This window comes from Gopherus evgoodei, chromosome 23, assembly GCF_007399415.2.
Source record: "Gopherus evgoodei ecotype Sinaloan lineage chromosome 23, rGopEvg1_v1.p, whole genome shotgun sequence".
Lineage (NCBI taxonomy): Eukaryota > Metazoa > Chordata > Testudines > Testudinidae > Gopherus > Gopherus evgoodei.
The window spans coordinates 6,627,498-6,641,555 of NC_044344.1; positions in this window are offsets into that span (position 1 = coordinate 6,627,498).

The following is a 14,058-nucleotide window of genomic DNA, read 5'->3' on the forward strand; positions in this document are numbered from 1 at the left end:
CACAAGGAAACATAGGGGAGCATGGGGAATTGTTGGGGAGCACAAGGGAACAGAAGTGGCAGAAGCACCCTAAAAGTGGGGTACCACAGGCACCCAAACCCTGGCCTCGCCCCCCCTACTGCCCCTTCCCCCCGAGATCCCGTCCCCATGCTGTCCCTTCCCCTGAGTCCCTGCGCCCATATAGCCTCTTCCCCCAAGACCCCACCCTCTCTTGCTCCTCTCTGTCCCCTCCCCCATCACTTGCCCTTATGGCCAATAAAAAGGGGGGGCTGTGGCCCCTGAACCTCCCATTCTGGTGCCCCTGCAAGGGAACACAGAAGAGTGCCGGAAGCTGGGTGTCACAGGGCGCCTGGTCCCTTAAAGAGGGAGCGTGGTCCAGTGCTCCCGTGACTCATCAGCTACCTCCCAGCTGGACTTAAAAGAGATGGCACCTGGGCCATATAAACGAGAACAACTGGGATAGTGGCAAGTCAGTTAGGACGGGGTGGGTGAGAGGTGCCCAAGGAGCAAAAGGAGAGACCCCGGGAGAAACAGGAGCTGTGGGGAAGAGCTGGTACAGAGAGCACTGGGGAAGGAGAATAGGTGGTGACCATTGTTGGGGAGGGCTGGCCCAACCTCCCTGCTGCGTTACAGAAGTGCTTGTGCGGAGGCTTTTGGGGACAAGGGGAAGAACCGGCCTGGTTAAGGGAAACTGAGTCAATGTTTGAGGGCAGCTCCCGGCAGCAGGGGTAGGACCCCCAGGCAGGGACACCTGGGTCAGTTGGACCCTGAAGGGAGTTCTCTCATGGGAGATTTGACTTAGGGCTGCTGGCGACTTGTCAGGGGAAAGAAATGAATCTGGGAGCTTCCAGGCAGGAGTTTTGGGACATGAGCAAAAAGCCTGCGAAGAGACTGGCTTTCAGGATGGGTAGCTGGCCAGGAAGTCGCGGGCCGGGGGTGCAGAGCATGAGGAAGGCTGGATCGCACAGGCAGTGCTGGGGAGCCTGGGGAAAGCAGGGAGATAAGTAAGCAAAGGCTGGGAGGGAGAGGAGCCTGGGGAGATCACAGACAGGGCACAGGTAGATAGGGAATCCTTGTCATTTATTGAGCTGTTCTCTCGTCTCTCCAAGGGAATAAAGGAAGATCCTTTTTCCAACCCACACCTCTGTTCTCCGCCGGCCAGTAGCAGCTGAATGGGCTTTGGAAGGGGGAGACCTACAGAGGAACCACCCCCATTAAAGTGGCCTTTTCACCCAGAAGTAGACAGCAGGCCATGAGCACTGCTCCTGGAGACCCCTTTACCTGAGCTGTGTTGGCCACTGGATGCCCATAATCCAAGGGTTGTTAACCTGCAAGGGTGGAAGAGATTCCACCATCTTCCCTCTCTTTGTTTGTAACAGGAAATGGTTGAGAACCATCTGTATCCCAATGCAACCATATCCTGCCTCCATAGGAAGCTGCCAGATATGCTGCTGAAGAGCTGGCCACAGAGCAGGAGCCTTTCTAAGCAGCTCCCCCATTGTCAAGGGAACCTCTCTCCGTGTTCGTCTCATTCCAGGGTCGCCTGGGGCCGGGTAGCAATAAGCCATGTCCAATGATACAGCAAGAGGAAGACAGAGAGCGCGTCTCCAAACGGCTGTCTCCTCTCTGATTGTTGTCTCCCAGGGCTGGAAATGATGGCTTTAAACTCAAAGGCACCATCTTTTTCGGTTCAAACCTAGTGAGATAATTAAATATTTAGAGGATGAGCTAATTTGAAGATGGTTACCTTCTGCTGAAAAGCACTCAGCCATCAGATGGGATATTAAATCCCTTGGCTCTGGCTCTGTTCTGTCATCAGAAATGTTTTAAGCTTCTAATAAGGCAGTAATATGATCAACTTTATTACAAAACTTAATTGCGAGGAGAAAATTGCAGCGTCACATGCTACGGCGCAGGACACTTTTCGAACTTCCTGACGCAAGACATTAACAAGGGAGCAGTGGGGAGAGAGGGGAAAAGACATACATAAGGGAAAGTGGAGAGGGAGCCAGCCAATGATTTCTCTAACAGCAAGGACATTGCTTTCACATCTCATCGGAAAAATCTTTCTTTATTTTTGAGTTGGGCCCAAATGAAAATCCTGGACCCAGACACCTCTGTTTTTCAAGGGGGAGTTGAAATCCAAAGCTGCATCCAAACTGGCCTCCCAGCTCCACCGATGCTAGTGGCAAAAGCCATGTGGATCTCAGTGGGACTGGAATTCAGACCTGAAGACCCTGAATTTAGATTCCTATGAAATCTGCATCTAAACAGCTTGATTCTTTGCTACCTTGTTGCTATCGTGAATTAGTTTTTGATAGTAGGACCTAGAAATGCTGGCTGAGATCAGGGCCTCATTGTGGTAGGTGCAGTATGTACACAGAATGAGAGACAGTCCTTTCCCCCTGAAAAACCAGCCTCACTCACAGAGCAGAGCTGGGACTAGAACTCTGGTCTTCTGAAGCCTATTGCACTCACCTTATAGGCTATATGGCCTCCCCTAGCGCTAGTGCTACCTTGCCCATTGTGTTGTCATTTACACCAGCACAAGGGCAGAGTGGTAGCTATTTGCAAAGGCATGAGCATGGCCACAGGGTCTGAGGCGAGGGAGGATCAGACCCGAAGCACCTGTGCCGAATCCATCTCAACATAATCTGTAAAGCAACTTTCCCACATGTTATATGAAGGGACTGAGCGATACATAGGCCAAACCGGGGGTGGAAAACCTAGAGCAATAACACTGGCGATGTATATATAGGTAGGTGTGCTGGGGCATGCAGGCCCCACCCTGGACAGGAGGGGGTTAATGAAAGCCTGGGGCCCCACCTGGCCCAGCTCTGCTACACCTGCATCAGGTGTGGAGAGGGGAGGCAAAAGGAGAAGGCCCAGATCAGTTTGGAACTGAGCAAGCAAGACAGCAGACCTCTGCTTCTCCTTTGGTGAGGGAAGCCAGGGTTCAGCTAAGAGTCACAGACCACATACTGCCTGGATGAGCCTAAAGGGCATGGGATGACCAGTCCCAGGGAGACTACCCACAGCATTGGCTGCTTGAAGACTAGCCCTGAGTAGGAAGGCAGGGTCTTGCCAAAGGCTCCTCAGATAACCCTGTTTTTGAGTTCAGAGCATTCCTTTCCTTTTGAAATGTAATACCCTGGCTAATTCAAGCCTTCCATAGCCAGGAGGCTAAAGCACCACTGCACTGGACCCTGGGAAAAGCAGCATCTGCCAATTGAAGACCCTGTGACAGGGTGAGTAGGCATTAGGTGCTGTACATTTGTATTGCTTTAGATGTATTATGGTAGCTCCTCCACCCACTCATGGACCAAGGCCCAATTGTGCCAGGTGCTGTGCAAACACAGAGCGCAAAGATGCTTCCTGCCTTGAAGTGTTTATAATCTAAGCCCTACCTTAGCTCTGCTTGGGCCAAATTCTGTAAATCAAAAGCATGCAGCACTGGCCTAAGTTCTGCCCCAATCAATGTCAGCAATACAACTCCCATTGACTTGGGGAGTGGGGGGGTGGGGAGACATCAGCTGGTGCTGAGCATTTGTGGGACTCCCCTCCCCAAAAGCCAGAAAGAAGGTCTCTCTCGCAAGGGCGTTTTGCTAGAAGAGGGCTGTTGAAGTCAGTGGAGGTTTAGTCACTGGCTTTGGTTGGAGCTGAATCGAGGAGGGCATAAGAGTGAATGAAAGCAGCTCAGGATTGAGCCTGGGGGCTGAGCCGCACAACGATGGCAGGTTAAAAACATGAGTCTGCAGCCCCCTTTTTTCCATGCGCTAGAGGAAGCTGCTGCTCTCTGGGATGGGCCTGAAAGAGCAACGCCCCCCATGGGGGGGTGGGTATCATAGGGCAGGGCGGGCTATGCCTGCCCTAATACAGGCCGTGGCCCCGCCTATGCTCTGCCCCGAGGCCCTACCCTCACTGCCCCTCTCCCCTGAAGCTGGTGGAGACTGTCCTCTAGCTGGAGGGCAGACATGGCCAGTAGCAGCTCGGGCTGGCTAGCAGTCCAGGGGTCAGGCTGGTGCTCAGGCCAGCTGGGGTTACTCTGGCCGTGGGGTGCTCAGGGCTCTGGCTGCCAGGGGAGGGCCTTGGGTGGAAAGGGCAGGGCTGAGGGCCAACCTCTGCAAAGGGGAGGTTCACCTGCCACCCTTGACACCCCCCTCCCCACACACACAAGTTGGGATGTGGATCAGAACTCAAATGCCTCTTTTCTCCTTCTCGCACATATGGTGCCCTGACCTGGCTGCTTCTCTGAAACGGACAATCCCGCTTTGCTTGCCCCGGATTTCCGGTGCCCACGTCAGAAATGCTTTGAGGAGGCAATGAAAGGGGGAGCAGAGAGGGGAAATAAACCTGATTTAAAGAGCGGGGACCGTGAGGCCAGTGACCCAGCAGAGAGAATGAATAATGGACTCGGAGTCAGTCATATTAATGAATCTTGCTGTCTGGAGGCTGCTGGGTTGCAGCATTTCTGGCTATGTCCAAGCAGCAGGAGGCAAACGCTCTGCAATGTACAGCTGTCCATGGGAAGACGGTGGCCTGTGATTTAATGAATCTTGTAGGAAACTATTTCAGAGCGGGAGGATGGGAATCTCATTCCAAACTGGAATCTAAGCCATTTCCTGACTGCCACTGAAGAGAATGCAGGAGAGGGTCCGCCTGCTACTCGCAACTCCTACTCCACCCTCCCCTCCCAATCTTGGTAGCAGATGGAGAATCAGTCCTGACAGAGTGAAATGTCTGTCTAGAGAGCGGTAAGGATGTGGGATGGTGCAAGGAAGAACAGTTTTCAGAGCAGATGGAGGGAAATACCAGTCAAGTGAAACCAGCTGCTGGGGAAAGTCCAAGGAGGACCAAGCTGGACCCCCTGCTCCCTGCCAAAGGGCTGTTAAGATGTCACAAAGCTCAAGGATCATTTGTAAAGTTATTTCCCCAGGTGTCAATTGAGATCTGGTCTTTAACGAGGAAAAGACTCCGTGCAGGGAGTCTGCTGGGGCTGATTGAGGTCTTTAAAGCAAAACACACCACCTGATAAAAGGGTGCAAAGCCCAGAAAAGGGTTTAGAAGGTGAAGCCAGGGCTTTAAAGGCAGCTTGTTTGCAGAGGGCTGCTGGTGGGAATGAGAGGTGCTGGATGGTACTTGGCAGGGTTTGGCCCAAGCAGAGCTAAGGTTGGGCTTGGGAGCTCGGAAGCTGGGTTGGGAAGGGAAAGGTGTTGCCTGCCTCCTGAGAAATGCTAGGGTCCACAGGTCCATGGGGGCTGGACACAGCACAGCAGATGGAGTCTTCCTGCTTCTTAGAGCCACCAATGGGCCTTTGGCTTAGCACAGAGGACGAGAGAGAGAATGCACAGAGCAGACCCAAGGCAAAGCCAGGTGGGGGCTGCCCAGTGGGGAGGGAAAGAAGAGATGCCTAGGAAGGGTCTGTTTTCAGTGAAACGTTCACCAGAGTTATTAGCACACGGGTTGGTCCCCCTCAAGTTAGCCTAGCTCGAGCCAGAGCGGCCCCACTGCGAGAGAACGCTTGAGCTGCTGCGTCCACACTGCTGCTACTGCGCTTACTCGTGTGCGGTGCCGAGACTTCTGGGAGCGCATCCCATGGTCCGTTGTGCCGCAGCAAACTGACCCGCTCGAGGACTTCTTTCCCAGTGAATTGTGGGAGAACGTGTCTGTCCTTTCTGGGTGCACAGGGGGGAATTGTGGGAAGGTATTGGAGGACTAGAAGTGCTCGAGTAAAGCTAACCAGCGTCCATGCTGTCAAATGATCATGGTCACAGCTGACGGGTTGTCATTTGAGTTTTAGACTATAGCCCCTTACGGGCCAGCCAAATGGAGTTAAAAGCACTCCCACTCTCAGGTGAAAAGTTTCAGTTTGTGGACAGGGCTCCTGTTAGGAGAGGCAACACTCGACTCACCTTGGCAGTGAAAACAAGCCTGGTAAAGGATACAATCTGGAAATGGGAGGCTGAAAGCACAAATATGCACACTTCTTTCCACTTGGAGCAAAATCCCAGAGAGCTGTTGAGGCTGTGTTGTCTAGTGGTTAGAGCAAAGGACTGGGAACCAGGCAGGCTCTGAGTCATTCTTGGGCGCTTTGCTACCAAGGCAATCGGTGCCTTAGAAATATTACAGATGACCTGGAGGAAGCCTCTGTGGTTCTGGCCACTAGACAGCGTAAAAGGCAATTTGAAGCTGAGGTAGTTTGAAACTGGTTAGGTCACAACAGTGCACACCTCATTTGACACATAAGGAGGGTTACACTTTAGCTTTACTGCTGCACCTATCCCCTGCGAAGACCAGCCTTTCCCTTTCCCATTAAACATAACCCAAGAACTAGGGGTCACCAATGACATTAAGAGGCAGCAGGCTTAAAGCAAACAAAAGGAAGTACTTCTCCACATAAGGCACAGTCAACCTGTGGAACTCCTTGCCAGGGGATGTTGTGAAGGCCAAAACTATAATGGGCTTTGAATAAAAATTAGATAAGTTCGTGGAGGATAGGACCATCAATGGCTGTTAGCCTAGATGGCCAGAGATGCAATCCATGCTCTGGGTGTCCCTAGCCTCTGATTGCCAGAAGATGGATGACAAGGGATGGATCACTTGATGATTGCCTCTGTTCACTGCCTCTGGGCCACCTGGCATTGGCCATTGTTGGAAGACAGGATACTGGGCTAGATGGACCATTGGTCTGATCCAGTATGGCCGCTCTTGTGCTCTGTTTAGATGGTAGAGACCCACACTTGTCCCTGTGCTGTGTGGAAACCTCCTCTCCATCCTACCTGAAGATACTTCAGAGACAAAAGATAACAGCATAGTAGAGAAGAGAGCAAGCCACACCTTGATCCCCAAACTGAAAGGACAATCATGATTTCGAGCAAGTAACTCCAGAATAATGAATTCTACCCTGCCTTTCATCACAGGCTCTCTAAGTGCTTTGCAAACCTGCATTCAGACTCCCAAGAAACCTGCAAGCAAGGCAAATATTATTCCCACATTACGGAGGGGGAAACCATGACACGGAGAAGTTAGCAGCCAAAATGTCAAAAGCGGCCACTGATTTGTGGTCACAGCTTGAAACCCTTTCAGTCTGGCTTGCAGAGGCACTGCCTTCCTTGACTTCCAGTTTGAGATGTGCTTGGCACATCTGAAAATCAGACCTCAAGGCATCTCCCATCAGGCGGGAAACTGAGGCCACCAAACTCAGAGGCCGCTATTGAAAAATGTAGCTGTGACTTGCCCAAAGCCAGGAGCAGAACACAGGAGTCCTGACTCCATGTCCAGTGCCTGCCCTTTTTTCCCTTTGTATCTAGGCAACAAAGGACCTGAATTTCATTTCCTTCCACCAGCAGGATTCCTGGTTTATCAACAAAATAACTGAATCAATCAGTTCCCAAAACTGGAGCCGGTGAGAAGAAAGCCTGCCATGCCCTTGGCATGTGGAATCGATCAATACCTTAAATAGAAAAATATTGATAATGCAGTCTCCAAGCTGCTGCAGCAGACATATTTATGCCCCTAATTATACACACCAGGAGGAACGTCCCCTGAATTTAGTATATTTTTGATTTTTTTTGGTAAACTCTTTTTGCTCAGGGGGTGGGGGAGATTCATGTTCTCTTTTTATGTCTCTCTATTTGACCATTGTTCTACCCCGTTCGTGGATCATCTTTCTTGGACACTGTGGTCCTGGCAGACCCCATCCTTGCTCCTTATAAGGAGCTGAAGATTCATTTCATGCACTAAATGACTGCCCCCCCCCCCCCGCACACTCTCACATCGATGGAAGTCAGAGTTAAGGGAATGTTAGACCCATTTACCTCCCCAAAGTCATGGCCATGGGGTACAAATTGATCTCGCTCTTGTTATTCATCACATGATAGGTACCAGTGTGACTGAAGTCCTACATTTATCCCCAGAGAAGCAGCGAGACATCCCAAGATCCAGCACGTGGCCCTACCTCTGCATCTCAGTCTTGATCTGCAGAGCCCACCTCTAGAGGTGGGAGAAGATTCGGGTCTGCCTCTGCCTTATTTGTGCAAATCCAGCAGTGTATAGGTGCCGGAATCCGGGCTGCTCCCTGATGCAGGTTGAGGTTTCCCCAGGCAGCGTAACCTCTCCACACAACCCTCCCCTTTGCAAATGCAGCTGGAACCCGGGCCAGGAAAAGGCATGTCAGAGGTGGGAAGGAGTGTGTCTGGAGTGCCCTAAACTCTGGCTTTTCTGTGTTGCTGGACAGCTCCACTGGGAACCATTGGAGGCAGCATAAATTAGACCAGCTCTTTATAACAGACAGACAGTCCCCAGCCAAGCCCAGAATCTGCTTAACTTTAAGCACATGCTTAAGTCCCATTGATTTCAACATGTGTAACTTATCAGGGCCTATATGTCATTATAAATTCCTTGAGCAATTCAGATTGTTCTGTACCTACAGTCTGCAGTGTAGTTGTAGCTATTTCAGTCCCAGGGTATTAGAGACAGTGCGGGTGAGGTAGTATCTTTTATTGGACCGACTTCTGTTGGCGAGCAAGACAAGAACAAAATAGATTCATCTAAAACATCAGGCAAAAAACCCTCGCAGGTTGTGACTTCAGAATGCAAATACTTGTGCTGCATAAATTGGAACGCTGCAGAGTTTAGGACTGGTTTTATAAAAAGAGAAAGCAAATAGGAGTTTTATTTTTTTTATTTACTTTTTGCAAATTGTCACATCATAAAACACATTTCCATGAATAGTTTTTGTTGGTAGATTATAGAAAACCAATATTTCTAAAACCCTGTGATTTTTGTTGACATCTGCATGGTCTTTATTAGAGCTAGATGAAACACTTCATGTGGAATGTTTTCCTTCTGGAAAATATGGATTTGTTAAAACCAAAGTTTTTGTGGGGAAAAATGATTCTCCACCTCCCTCCCCCCACGCCCCCAATGTTGTATCCATGTTCCCAGGACATGAGAGACATGGTGGGTGAGGTAATATCTTTGTATTGGACCAGCTTCTGTTGGTGAAAGAGACAAGTTTAAACTGGTCCAATAAAGGATATTACCACACCCCCTTGTGTCTCTCTATATTTCCAACATGAAATTTCAAAACTGAAAGTTTTCACTTGTCATTTACTTCACATGTTGTTTCTTTTTGGTTTAAATAGACCAAAGCAAAACAATAGTTTTAAACTAAGTCGATTTGGATCAAAATTGTTTCTTGACTCAGGTTGAAACGTCCTCTGGGAAACCAAATTTTGAACAACAACTTTTCATGGGGATAAAAACTGGATTTCCAACTAGCTGTTGTCTCCATTACTGATACATTTAAAGAAATAACTGGATATAGACAGATACCAAAACAAAGTAGCAGACCATTATCATTGAGTATGCGTTTCTGAAAATGGATGAAAATTCATCCAAAAGCATCAAAAAATAAATTTATTTCAACTCCTGTAAAACAAAAAAAAACTGGGTTTCTGCCTTTTTTTTAAAATTTGAACAGTTTAAAATTTGTTTTTTCAAATATATTCAGTTTAAATAAACAAATCAAAAATCCTGTTTTTTACAATATAATTTGAAAATCAAGCATTTTAATGGAGTCAAAGGGGTAGCCGTGATAGTCTGGATCTATAAAAGCAGCAAAGAGTCCTGTGACACCTTATAGACTAACAGACGTATTGGAGCGTGAGCTTTTGTGGGTGAATACCCACTTCGCGGGATGCATCCAACGAAGTGGGTATTCACCCACGAAAGTTCATGCTCCAATACATCTGTTAGTCTATAAGGTGCCACAGGACATTTTAATGGAGTTATCTGATACCTTTGTACTGTACCTGGGAGCAGAATTTCATAGATTTGTACTTATTCTTTGCATTTAGGCAGTATCCGGGGACACCAGTCTTGCACCAGAACCTCAGTGTGCCAGGCACTGTAAAAATTCACATTCCCTCCTTGAAAGGTTCATAATTTCAAAGTCAGAAAGAACTAATGCCCAATGCAGGCCAGAGGCTTTAATTTCTTTTCCCTTGTTAGCCCAACAAGGCAGAGGCTTGACCCAGGACCTTTAACACCAAAGATCAGCTTGCTACCACGTGGGCTAAACCAATGAATCTAAAGATGACTAATTTGGGGTACCTTAATGACTGGGGGTCTATCTGAGACACCTCAGGCCTGATTTATTTTCCCCCAGAGTTTTCCATGACTTAGAAGCACAAATCCCATTGACCTGTCTTCTGAAGTTATATAGGCCCAGAATCTCAGAGGCTTTTAGGTACCTAATTCCCATTGGTTTCAATAGGAGAGGAGAGCTAGACACCTGTCTCTTTATAGGATCTGGGCCCTAGGTGCTTTTGGAGATCCAGAGCTTAATTCTTCTGTCCATAAATGGTCTCACTCTCCATTTTACATGTACAATCTCAATGAAGATGGAAGCGAACCTGATGCTAAGCAACCTGATTTCATTTCAGTCCCAGCTGTGCATACTAGTATTATCTTTTTCCGTGTGTGTATGTATTATTTATTCATCATTATTTATAACTTACTGTAATGTGTTACCGTCTTTGTCAGGTCTGTAATTACCTATTGCTTTTGAGTAAAATCAATAAAAATTTTGAAGGCAGGAATTCACGCAGTGTTTAACGTAGCTATTTCGGGTGGGGGGGGCTCTGCATTCACGTGGCACTTGTGCATGGTGGGAGGAAAGCAGGCCACGGTTTTACCCCTTGTTGGTGTCTGGAGATGGCTTGGATAAAAACTAAATTCAGGAGAGAGAGACTGCTCTGATGAAAACTCACTCCAGGCAGGCCGTGCACTTCGGCTCCATCCTTGAGAAATGCTGAATAGAGCACTTTGTACATACAAAGCCCTGCCTAGGCACTGACTAATTCACCCTTAGAAAACTCCTCCGAGGGAGGTGTCTGTGGGCTTTTCTACATGGGGAGTATTCCTGAATAGCTATTCCAGAATAAGAGGCTGTCCATAAATGATGTAATGCTTTAGGGGGGTGGAAGGGTCCTTAATTCAGGGTGTCTGTTTCAGTGTTGCGAGGGGGTGGATCGGTCTTGAAAATCACCAAAAAAAAGTAATGTAATTTATGGACAGACCCTAACTCCTTATGAGGATGCTCTTTTCCAGAAAAAGAGACTCTTATTCCGAGTTAGTTTACCCTAATATTCCATACAACACCATAGAAGAGTTGTTGTTGTTGGGGGCCCAAATTTTGCTCTGAATCCCACTGAAAGCAATGGGATCACCCCAGATTTGCGTGGAACTGTCAGCAGGATAAAACCCAGCATCTGGCTGTCTTGCGTGCACACAAATGCAGCCACGATTTCCTGATGTGCATCTCTCTAACCATCCATTCTTCTGCCATCTTTCTCCTCCCCTTTCTTACTGCTGTTTCATTCTCTCTCTGAACCCTGCCCTCTTATCCCCTCCCTGGTGGCTAAGTGCTGACTCAGTAGCTGATGAATTCAAAATGCGATGAGCCCCATACCCACGTCTTCCTGCTGCAGCACAGGAGGGCCCTGCAGCTGGATTGCCACCGCATGGCTGAGCTCAGCCCCTGACACTCCTTCCTTGAAGCAGGCAGAATCTCTCTCTCCCCAGGAAAGCTGGCTAGAATGACACATGGCTCATATACGATGAAGGAGGGCTTCCCCTCCTGTTAGATCAACATATGCAGAGGTACAGACAGCCTAGCTGGCTTGCTAGCCGCATAGCTGAGCTACTCAGATTAGCAGAGTCGGTGACTAGGAACTGTTTTATTCTTGCCTGGTAAAGGAATGTCCCAACCCTCCTGTGAATTGGCCCAACTCAGCTCCCCTGAGCCAAACTCCCTCCTGAGGTTCAGGGTGTTACAAATCTGGGCCTGAATTATGCTGCTTGAACTGCTGTCTAATTTATATGAGACTAGCAACTTCCACCTCCCATAAAACTGTGGATCGGCGTTCAGCACCTCCTGCCTGGGTTTTAGTCCTGCGCAGTCCCTAGAGCTAATTATTTAGATGCAAATGCCCATATATAAAGTTCTGGTGGGTTAACAATCACTTAGACCCGCAGTCCCATAAGGATGACTACCCAGTAGTATGAGAAAATCACAGGCAGGGATTAATGATCTCAGCCAATCAATAAATCAAAGCAACAGCAAAGCCCCTTTTGCCCTCAACTCCTTAGCAATGTCCTGCTAAAACCCTAGCAGATGGCTTTTTGCAGGATGCCTGGATGGCCATCAGCTTGGCAGCTATTTCAGGCCAAGGGCATGGAACATGTTCGAGTCCCTCCCTCTCCAGCCCCCTCTCTCCAGTGCTTCTGATGAGCTATCATGGGGCTGGAGGGATCCAGAACGGGAAGACACTACCGAACCCCTGAGAGATGGGGCTTGAGCAGATGGCTGGAGCATTTTAGCGGTGGCCTTTGAAGATGCACCTCAGACCTGGGAAGAGCCGCATCTCTCTCGTCTATCAGCTTCCCTTTCCTCGTGGCAGTCTCCATATGGGTTCCTTCCTGCCCCGATCTTGACTGCCCCAGCCCAAGGGAGGGTCAGGAACAGGCAGTGAAGCTGCAGGTTCCGGGCACAGCAGGAGGGTAGTTGTGGGGGCAGGGCAGGGCCTCCCTCTCTCTTAGAGGCCTCATCTCCTTGGAGACCAGATAGGCTGGATCCTAAACTTTCCCCCTTGGACAGAGTCCCCTGGGCTCCCGCAGGACCCCAGGAAGTCAGCCGGGACCTGGGTGTTAACCCTTGGATGTCAGTCTCTTAAAGATCAAAGCCCTGGGGTTCTTGGGGTCCAGACCCTCATCTCCCCCACCCCAGCCATTAACTTCTGACCCCCTCCAGCCATTAGCTTCCATTGAGTGGTGCCCCTTGGCCTGTACGAGGAACTTTGTCATGACACAGAGCCAGGAAGAGCTGCCACCCCCTGTGCGACAGCAAAACACGTTATTCAGCAGCCCTAGCTAACACAGTTATCAAAGGCACCAAAGAAGGTTACAGTGGGAGCAGAAGTTTTGACTTACTTTAGCTGTCTCCCAACCCAACTGCAGCTATAACCCATCTGACCGGGTGTCTCTGTCTGCCTGACACTGCTTCAAACCACTATTATATATTCTCCCTCCTCCCACCTCCCCCAGGCCAATTGCTCCATCAGTGTCAGGCTGGTCACTGAGGGCTGAGCAGAGAGCTGTACATGGGCCTAGGAAGAGGCATCAGGCTTTCGAGTATTGATTATCCCTGGAGGGTAGAGCGTATGGGGGTCGGCGGGAGGGGAGATCACAAATCTAACAGAAAGGGGCTCCTGCTTTCTGTCGAGTTCTGAGGATCAAGCCGACAGCCTGTGAGCCAGGGCAGTCAGTGCCTGAGAGGGTGGGTTATTCGAGCTCAGAACCCCGGAGAGAAAAGTGTTAGCCCAGGGATAATGGAGACAAGAGGCCCAGTCCTCCACGTGCTCACCCCAATCTAAGTCCCTTGACTCCTGATGTGCATGGCTGTGAGGTCCGAATCAGGCCCAAGGGGTTTAGTTCCAGAACCCCTGACGTCGAGGGGTTTCCCTGTGATTTCCATTCTAATGCAGTCCAGATCCAGAGCTCTTGCAGTGGCTTCTACAGTGCCTAGGGCTGGGTCCCTCAGATTTGAAGGTCAGATTCAGAGGGGATGCGTAGATTACAGCTGGGGAAGTGGAAGTTCCATAGAATTTACACACTGTTGGGCTTGGAGGAGGTGGGAGTTAAGGAGAGGAAAGATAATTTAACTTACACCTTCCTCTCAGCTTCTTTCCCTGATGTGCTGCTCATTTCCAGCCCCGGAGCATGTAAGTTACACCACCTTAGGTGCCTCCAGCCCCACCCTGCACATCACCTCTGCATGGGGGCCTCTGAGGATGCAGGGTTGTTTCAGGATCCATGACACCTGAAGTCAATTTGTAAACTCTCAAGAGTGTGGAATGCATTCTCAGGGAACAGCAAGGGCCTCATGTATTACTAGAGGCATGTGGATTTGCTTGGAGTGGGAAGCATGAGATTAGTCATCTCTTTGTTCCGGATCTCCCACATTGAATCCACACCCCTCTGCCCTACAACCCG